Source organism: Pinus tabuliformis, chromosome 2_1 (genome assembly GCF_031772625.1).
Source record: "Pinus tabuliformis cultivar Carrire ecotype Pingquan chromosome 2_1, CPIR1, whole genome shotgun sequence".
Lineage (NCBI taxonomy): Eukaryota > Viridiplantae > Streptophyta > Pinopsida > Pinales > Pinaceae > Pinus > Pinus tabuliformis.
In genome coordinates, this window is record NC_142299.1 from 338,689,359 (window position 1) to 338,698,670 (window position 9,312).

The window sequence follows — 9,312 nt, forward strand, 5'->3', positions numbered from 1 at the left end:
TGAGATAGGGTAGCACACAACTAAGAACCTCAAACCTTGTACTAAAATCCTAATCGTTATCATGAACTTCCCAATGCATTCTTGTGTAGTTCCTTTGCAATTAAACATATAATATGGTGGTACAAAAATTGGGATTCTCTCAGTTATGGTCATAATCCTCAATATATACTATTTCCTTTCATGATTTAATGAATAAGTGGGATATATATATTGAGACTAGCCTTAATATTGACCTAAAAATTACAACCTAAATGAATATCTCTACTCTATTCATTACATACTAGAGTGAGGGCTTAACATATAAAAAAATATTTCCATGCTCAAATATTTTTCGTCTTTACTCATGTTTGAAGGGTTAAATATGCATGGGTTATCTCTCTTGTGATACATTGAGAAATACTGATATATGATTGCATGATGTTTCTTTTCATTTATTTACATAAGGAGATCACACTTGTTAGGGTGATGGAAACCATTAATCCCCTTCATGGTTAACAAATGATGGAAACATATACCTTTAAACAATGACCAATCTTGATGATGAAAATACAGATAATTATGTATATTTGAAATGGACTTCAATTGGAGATTTTGATTATAGATATAGGTGAAAATGTATCCCATGCATTCCCATTAGATTGGCCAATATTAGCTTAACCTCATTGCTCTTATCAATATGAATACAAATCGTAATATCTCTTCACTATTAATAGTGTTATATTGCTAAATATCGAAGTTTTGATCTAAGAATCAGATGCAAATAACATATTTCCCTTCACGATTAAAAAATAATGTACTTAAATCCTTGATCATAATCACGGATATGAGTAGAAATGGTTCCAAGCAAGCATATCCTCCACATGAATTAAGCAAAAGACCCACTTTTAAATTTATTTTATGGGTCCTCTATGGCCCTAAAGAAGTTAAAGTTGCAGAGTATGCATGAAGTTTAGGACACATAACAAAAAACCAATTTGAAGCTTATGCCCTCTACGAAAGGATTCAGTTAGACTCTCACTTCCTTATTCAAAATTTGGTGAAGGGCATCTCTCCGAGGGACACAACATTAGAAATTCTTGTGAAAAGAACCAGGAAAGTTGTAGAAGGGTTCTCTTTAATAACATATTTCCATGTTAGTGATCTCAATAAAGATGTGGACTTATTTTCAAATGAAGGGTGTAAGTTAAGACTAGGAAATTTAAAAATCATTGGCTAAATCAGGCCTTATCCTATTCCTTAGAGCTAAATGGATTATCATTACATAATTATGAAGGACTTCATTATCATTCAGTTACACCATGACATGTAAGTTTTATTTTTTGTTGGGTTAATTTTGTAAGGTATATCCCTACAAAACCCCTTTTTTTGTTGCCCAGTTTGGAGTCCTTATGGAAAAATTTGTAGTTTTGCTAGATAAGAAGGCTCATGAATTTTTTTGAAGATATAAATATGTACTACCTAGTGTATTTGCTGCAATCCAAGTAAAGAATTGCATATAAACACAAAATTCTCATTCTTGTTTAAAAAGAGAAATCTCTTAGAAATGAAATCATCATACAAAAATTAAGGTTTTTTCTTCACCTCATAGTTTAGAGAATGACAATGATTTAATTAGATGAAATCATGTTGGTTTGGTTTTTGTGCTTATGGTTAAAGATCTAAGAATGAATGGACCCTTCCCTTCATCGGAGGAAACATCATGGGTTAGATAGCCTAACCCTTAATAGCTTTCACTAATATGAATTTGATTAATAGAGTACGTTGGATGTCTTTCCATAGCAAGGGTTAGCAAGAAGACCTATTCTATGGATTGCAAGTAGTCCAGCATCAAATTATGAGGATTTATGAAAACTATAATATTGGAACATGGTCATATATCTATTTATAAATATGAAGAAAAATACCATAAAGAATCTAGAATCTAAAGATAGGAAACATAAACCAATACAATGTGTGAAATGTTCGAATATATCCAAGATAAACCTCTATTCATGGCTCAACTATGAGAAGGTTATAAGGAATGTGGTTATGAGGACCTCCTCATTGGGAGGGTTTATAGGAAATATTGACTGTAGTGTATGGTTCCCTCTCTCTAAAGGCAAAAATAATCCAAAAATACAAAGAGAAAAATAGAGAACTTCCAGTGGAGAATACCTAAAAGGTTTAGGATCATAATTTCAATGATGAAAATGGCTGTTGTGGTTAAATAAAGATTTTTTTAAAGATCCAAATTGAAGCTCTATAATGAAAAGTTTTTTAATTGTTATTTTTTATTTAAAATTTAATACATTATAATTGACATTTTTATTTTATTTTATGAATAATTTATTTAAAATATCAATATATTGTTTTTATGAAATAATATGAAATTTATTCTTTTAATTCTTTATTATTATTTCTATTAGTAAAATACTTATGATATATGTAATATATACATATATATGTATGTAATATACATATATATGTATGTAATATATATATATATATATATATTTCAATTGATAGTAAAATTTTTACATAGAAAGTAAAAATAATGTGATGCCTTAACAAAGAAATGAGATACATAGTATAATGTGACTAGAAAAGACTAACACCAATGTGGGAAAAGAGTGGCCTAATAGGTGGATTAATGACTTCCCTCATCAGAGTGAAACATGCAAGGTTGACCTAGTAGTGACTTAAATCATTCCAAGGGGAATGCTCACTTAATCGAATAAAGGTTTTTCAAATATATATCAATAAAAAAGACATATGGATGTCAAATATTAGTAATATAGGATGGGTACGACACATGGAGGGGATGGAATATTGTAATAGGACTTAATGTGGTATTTAACAACTCTATGGGAGATAATGGTCACTCACCTTTGATGCTCTAAAGAAGGGTCACTCGATGATGATGCCATTGGTCGAACCAAGTACAAGTGGTACAAGGAACAGTTGGAGTAAAGGGGGGAGTTTGGGGGGACATGGGTTATCATCGTGAAAATTGGAAAAAAAAATGGTGTTGGCCTCCAAATATAATGGGGATTGAATGGCATGGGCATTGAAATGCAAAAGGGGTAATTTTGCTAAAGTCCCCATGTGAGGAAGGATCTCACACCTAATAGGTGGAAAACAAAAAATATGGATAATTGGATCCACCTATCAAAATGTTGGGGTCCCTAAGGTGGTTTTCATTGAATGATAGGCAAATGCAATTAACTAGGTGATGTTGCTTACATGTGAAATGTCATAGGGAATGGGTCTAAAGGAAACCCTATAAACATGAGAAAAATGGGGTTACTCATGGCAAACTTCCACACATGAGTCAATGGGTACAAAGACAAGGTGATGTCATAGTAAGAGAGAAAAATTTAAAGAGGATTGATTTGAAAAGAAGGGGACTTAACACCTCATGGAGAAAATGGATTCAAGTATAAAAAATGACAAAATAGATAATGACCCATTTGAGGGGTTGGAAAGAGATTTCTAACGGTGCTAATAGTTTGTTAAATGTAAATAAGATAAGCTTATAATGACCAAGTGAAAATTGTGGATTTTTTTATAAAGGGACTTTTCCCTCCAATTCCGATTCATTTATTCATTGGCTTGTGGAGAGCTTGGAATGGGGGAGGAGATGGTAATCTTAGTGAGATTTCTATGAAAAACTCATAGGTGGAATTTGGATTTGTGAAATTCAAGTAGGTGGCCTTACTTGTCTAATAATATTTTAGAAAGGGGCATAGGGGATGGAGAAAATAGCCTTAATGCTTCTCAAAAAATGTTTCTTCATGAATAACCAAAGCAATAAAGGATGAAGGGATGAACTATTAGAAAGGCTCTAGAGTCATCCCTCCAACTAAGTCAATCATGGGTACCATATGGTAAGTGAGGCACTTCATAGAGTAGAATATTTCAATAAATGGTATTGATCATCAACTATGTGCGATGTGTATACGGCTTGTCAAAGAGGCTAGTAGGATAGACTACCCAAGGAATGAGAGGAAAATCAACATTACTTAGACCTTTAGGGCTTATGCCAAGAATGAACAATGATCGAATGAAAAGTGGCTAGAGGGATCATCGTGCCCCCAAGAATATGATGTTACCTGCAACAAAAGATGAGGGGGGGATTTATCGACTATGCAAAGGTGGGAATGATATCCCCTATTAGTTGTGTATGTAGCAAGCTAAGTGCATGCCCTAGGTGGTGCTCATCCACATATTCATTAGGGTTGCATCTTTCGGAACAATGTGGTGTTTTAAGCATGGGTCCTTACATTTAAGGAGGATTAGTTAGGGGGTGAGTGTGCCCCCAAGTTTTAGTATACTATGGACATGCCAGCTATATTTACTGTGGTGCACTTCAAACACTTTCTCAATGAAGATGCTATGCGATGGTATACATAATGTGATCGTGGATTTTTCTATGTTTTATCTCATCACCATATTATTGATGTTGGTTACCTTCTTATGAAAAGAAGGGACGAATGTAATTGGAGAAAGGAAATTTTGGAGTGCCAATATGTCTTGATAATGCATATGGGAGTTAAAAGGACTAAATATATGGGTTTGTAGTGTGGTGTCACCATACCAAGGAATGACTTGGGATATAGTGAACAAATGCTCATCTAGATAATATTGGGGATCAAAAACATAATTATCAGAGGAAATTGGATGATGAGATAAGAAGTAGCAATGATGATGCACATCATCCCATGGGTAGTATGGCATGGTAAGGGACTCCATAATGTCCTTATTGGAATGAAATACTATAATATAAGAATGCAAGGGATCACATGCCATAGGTGATCAAAAAGGCTCTAAATCATTGTCATGAGTGACATGGTTCACATGCACAACATTTATAAAGATAGAATGTAGACTAATGGATTGAAGTTCCACCAATGTTGATACTAAAGTGACATGTAACATAGGAGGTATGCTCAAATATACACTTTTAGATGCTTCAAGGAGGTCTAAAAATGTTGATCTCATGGATGATGATAGATAGAGGCTATGTATGATATTCTCTGCCATTTCGACATTAGGGGGACTAATCCCTATGATTATTTGATTGGTTCCTTACCCATCCATAAAGGAGATACCAAGGGTTATAATTATAGGAGTAGAATTCCCACTATGAGCAGCATGAAATTTGCAAAGAATGATGACGATATCGAAAAAGTGTGGAAGATGAGGGTAGTGATGGGAGTAATGTATGTGCATGTTGCACAAACAACATGGTTTACTTGTGCACAAGGTATTGTAGTTCTTATATGACATAAGGAGGGTGACTTGCACTTATGGGACCATAGGTTATATCTAAAGATCATCCAAGTTGATGAAACATTTTAATTTAGGGATATGGGGATAGTTACTAGTGGAATTTCCTTGAATATTATAGAAACCACAAGGAGGTGGAGGCTTTGGTGTATAACTTTGGACGGCCATATCCATTACTAACTTCTAAGTGCCCCATTTATTTTTATTTTTTCCAATTGCTTGTGAAACCAAAGTAGACTCCAATTGAGGTTGCTATGGAACTGAAGAAACATAAGATGTTGTTGGAATAGGTTAGATGGGAGTTAAATTTGTATAAGGTTTTAGGTGGTTGTGGGGTGGTTGGGGGGGGAGGCTGGAAATAGAGGATACAGGTACCAAATTGGAATCCCCAAAGTATTGTTAGGAAAAATCAACATGGTGATTACATGATCACATGTTGAGCGTCGGATCCCCTAAGGGAATTTTTGGGGTCAGAGCCCAGATTTTGGTCAAAAGTTGTAACTCTAATGTAAAGACTCCACATTTTGTGGGCACAGAGCACGTATCTTGTAAAATAGTCATAGGGTTGTCTACCCTCAATTTTGTTATTGTAATGTCAGTTGTAGAGATCTACCCATGGTCTGTAGACCATGTGATTATATAAATAGAGCGAGGCTCTAAGTAGTTAAAACAACTAATCGAATCTAATGGAATCTAAGGATGAAGAGTTGAGTCACATCTGAAGTGTAAAGTTTAGTTTTGGGTCGTAGAGTAGGAGAAGGCTCTGCAGCTGAGTGTGCAGAGGCTTAGTAGTCTGCAGCTAAGTGCACGGACCCCTCCAGCTGAGTGCGCAGGGTGAGTCGAGTCTGTAACAGTTGGAAGCATTAATAAAGAAAAGTTTTATATCATTTATGTGTATTTATTTCCTGTTTTATGTATTGAATGTATTTGGTATGAATTTCACTTCTACTATTTATATCATGCGCGAATATATATGATTGTGTTGATTAAGTGAATACAAGATAGAATATCTATTTACATGAAGTTAACTAACAACTGTAAGAAGACAAGTAATATTCGAGGTGTACTTTGGGGAAATAGTGCAGGCCGCTACCATAGCAGCATGAAAGCATCTCAGCCCCTGGTTAGGGTTGCGTGATGGTGATTATAACAAATCACGAAGGTACTGAAGGTTAGGATAGTGCACGAAGTGACCTGGGTGAAGGTAGGCACAGTTGGACTAAATCAGCACCTCAGACATCTCAAGGGTGCAAAAACTTAGTTCCAGCATCCCCCGATACTACTTCGGGTGAGACTTTAGTCTGCGCTCTGCAGGCTGATGTCGAAAGGGCTAGTAGTGTAGGGATTTGTTTCACTAAATAACTCTGAACCTGGGTCGGGCTCCCTCAAGCCAACAAATGGTTATGTTGTTGGGACCGGAATCTGCATAGAGATGTCTGATGTCATATGATTGGAATCCAACTAAGAAGGAAATTGAAGGCTGGTTGGATAGAATAATTCACGAGTTCGTGGCGCAGGAGAACAGAAACCCACGACTGTCAAAATAAGAGTGGTTAGACTGCTACCTGTACACAGAGATCCACGAAATATTCTTCGCGTCTTTCCCTACTGAGCTATACGAGTGGATCACGAAGCTAGCAGACAGCTAAGGAAGGTGGAAACTTGACGATCCTATTGTGTGGGCCCCAGAGTTAGTGCGAAGGTTGGAAGCATCAGAGGAAAAGATCATGTGCACCTTTGATCATTGGCTCGATCAGATTATAGGAGGATTCATTACTGAATTTGCGGTCGACACCTGAGTCAGCTACAGCGAGGCAGAGCGATGCTTTCTGAAAGGACCACGAGGTAAGTACTTAAAGTCTCTAAATACTTGGATTAAAATGCTATTGTGCGAAAAGAGGGTTATGCAGTTACCTTGATGTTTGGGGCTACGCGAAGTGGAAAATCTTATAGGAACGAAGGAAGTAAGGGACCAAAAAATAGCCCCTTGATTTCACCTCCACAAGGGGACAAGGAAGAGCTCGCGAAGGTCTCTCCGCGAAGTAAAATCCATTTGATAAGGCAAAGAATTCTGCGAATACCACCCCTTCCCACACCGCCACCAGCTTCACTGCCATCACCTCCATCTTCACCCGTACCACCTCCCTCACCACCATGATTCAATATGGCAAGAACAGTAAAGTTGCCTGTATTCAAAGGTTTGGGAAATGAGGATCCAGACCAATCCTTATTTGTGGTGAGGGTTGTAGGAGAAGCGCAAGGAGTTACAGATGACAATGTAAAGAAAGTGACACTGGTTAGCGCCCTATAGGACTACGCGCTGACTTGGTATATTAAGCACTCCAATGATAATCCAAATGCAGGAATCGTGGATATCCAAGCAGCGCTAAATAGAGAATTTAGCAGGCTGAAGTCTGAAGCACAGTCGATCATTGGATTCAAAGAGATCACGATGCTACCAGGCGAGACTCCTTGGGAGCTGGATCAGAGGCTGAAATGTACAATTCGCAAAGCTAATATGAATCTGACGGATGGACAACATCGCGAGTGGTTTGTAGCTTCGCTAACGCCACATTTAAGGAGTGCGCTATTGCAGTAGAAGCTAACGACTTAGGCAGAGGCCTTAGAGATCGTGATGAGGCTGCATGAGACCCCAATGTAGGATCCTAACTTAGGAGTTCAGCAGATCCACGTGCAACTGAAGAATTTATGCCTTGAGATGTAGAGTCTGAAACAGGACAAGACGGCTCAACCAGAAGTGCGCGAAGAGGTGTGGTGCGTAAAATGCAAGGATCAAGGTCATGATAAGGACCACTGCTCAGGTTTCGTAAAGTTACCTCGCAGGAGGAGGACCAATGCCATTAAGGCTGGAAGCACAAGCAAGACCTAGTGCGCCACCTACTTTGTGGTGTATGATTTGTCAAATAGCTAGAAAGCATGCCACGGACAATTGCCACTTGTTACAGAAGTATACACATAATTCACAACAGTTGTTCTGCAACTTTTGTAGGTTAGTGGGACATGATGAGTGCACGTATAGAAGCTATGAGTTGATGATGGATAGAACTCCCACCTATAGAGTTCAGCCCGAAATGCAGCCCCTTGACCAAAATGCAGGAATGGCGTGAATAGGATTTCAGGGGCGCGTACGAGGCCGAGTCAGAGGAGGACCTGGAAGAGGTCGCAGACAATTGATATGCTACAATTGCAGAGGGTCAGGACATTATGCCCGTGACTGCACAAATCCAACACACCCATCGTGTTTGTATTGCAAGTTATTTGATCATGAGACAGAAGATTGTCCTATACTGATAGCTAGGATACGCGACAAAGGAGTGTTACTGCCTCCCCCAACTTAGAACCTGTAGATGATGAGGTCTGAGCCGCACGAGGAAGATCCGAATGTGAACATTGTGCTCCGAAGTGGAATCGTGACAGAAGAGGACAAGGGAAAACGGCCAGAAGATAATACCTGGGTTCGCAAAGCTCCGGCAAAAGAAGTAGAGTTTGATTTGGAGCACACTCGGGAAACCTTCATGGAAGCTAAGAAGAGCTTCGTTGATGCCTCCACTTCAGGAAGCAAAGATAGACCGGAGCCGAAGATGGACCCATCTATGCTCACGACGTTCCTGGAAACATGTATGAAGTTACTGCGCGACAGTAAGGTTGTAAAAGGATTACAGGAACTCATTAACAAATGCGCTGGGACTGTGCCGGGAGAACCGCATGTAGTCTAAAAGATTGGAAAGCATAAGACCAGGACGAGAAGAGAAATGAGATTAACCACGCAGATCGGAGAATAAGAGATGGATGAAGCTATCCTGGATTTAGGATCAATGCAAATTTTTTTCCGAAATAAACATGGGAGAGAATGGGGAGACCTACATTGCAGTGGTCCCCTATTTAGCTGTGAATGGCAAACCAACAGAAAATAATACCCATGGGGCGATTGCAGGGAATAACCGTGGATATTGAGGGAGCGAGCGCGCTAGAAGACTTTGAAGTGATAGAGATTGTTGATGACAGCAATCCCTACCCCGCGCT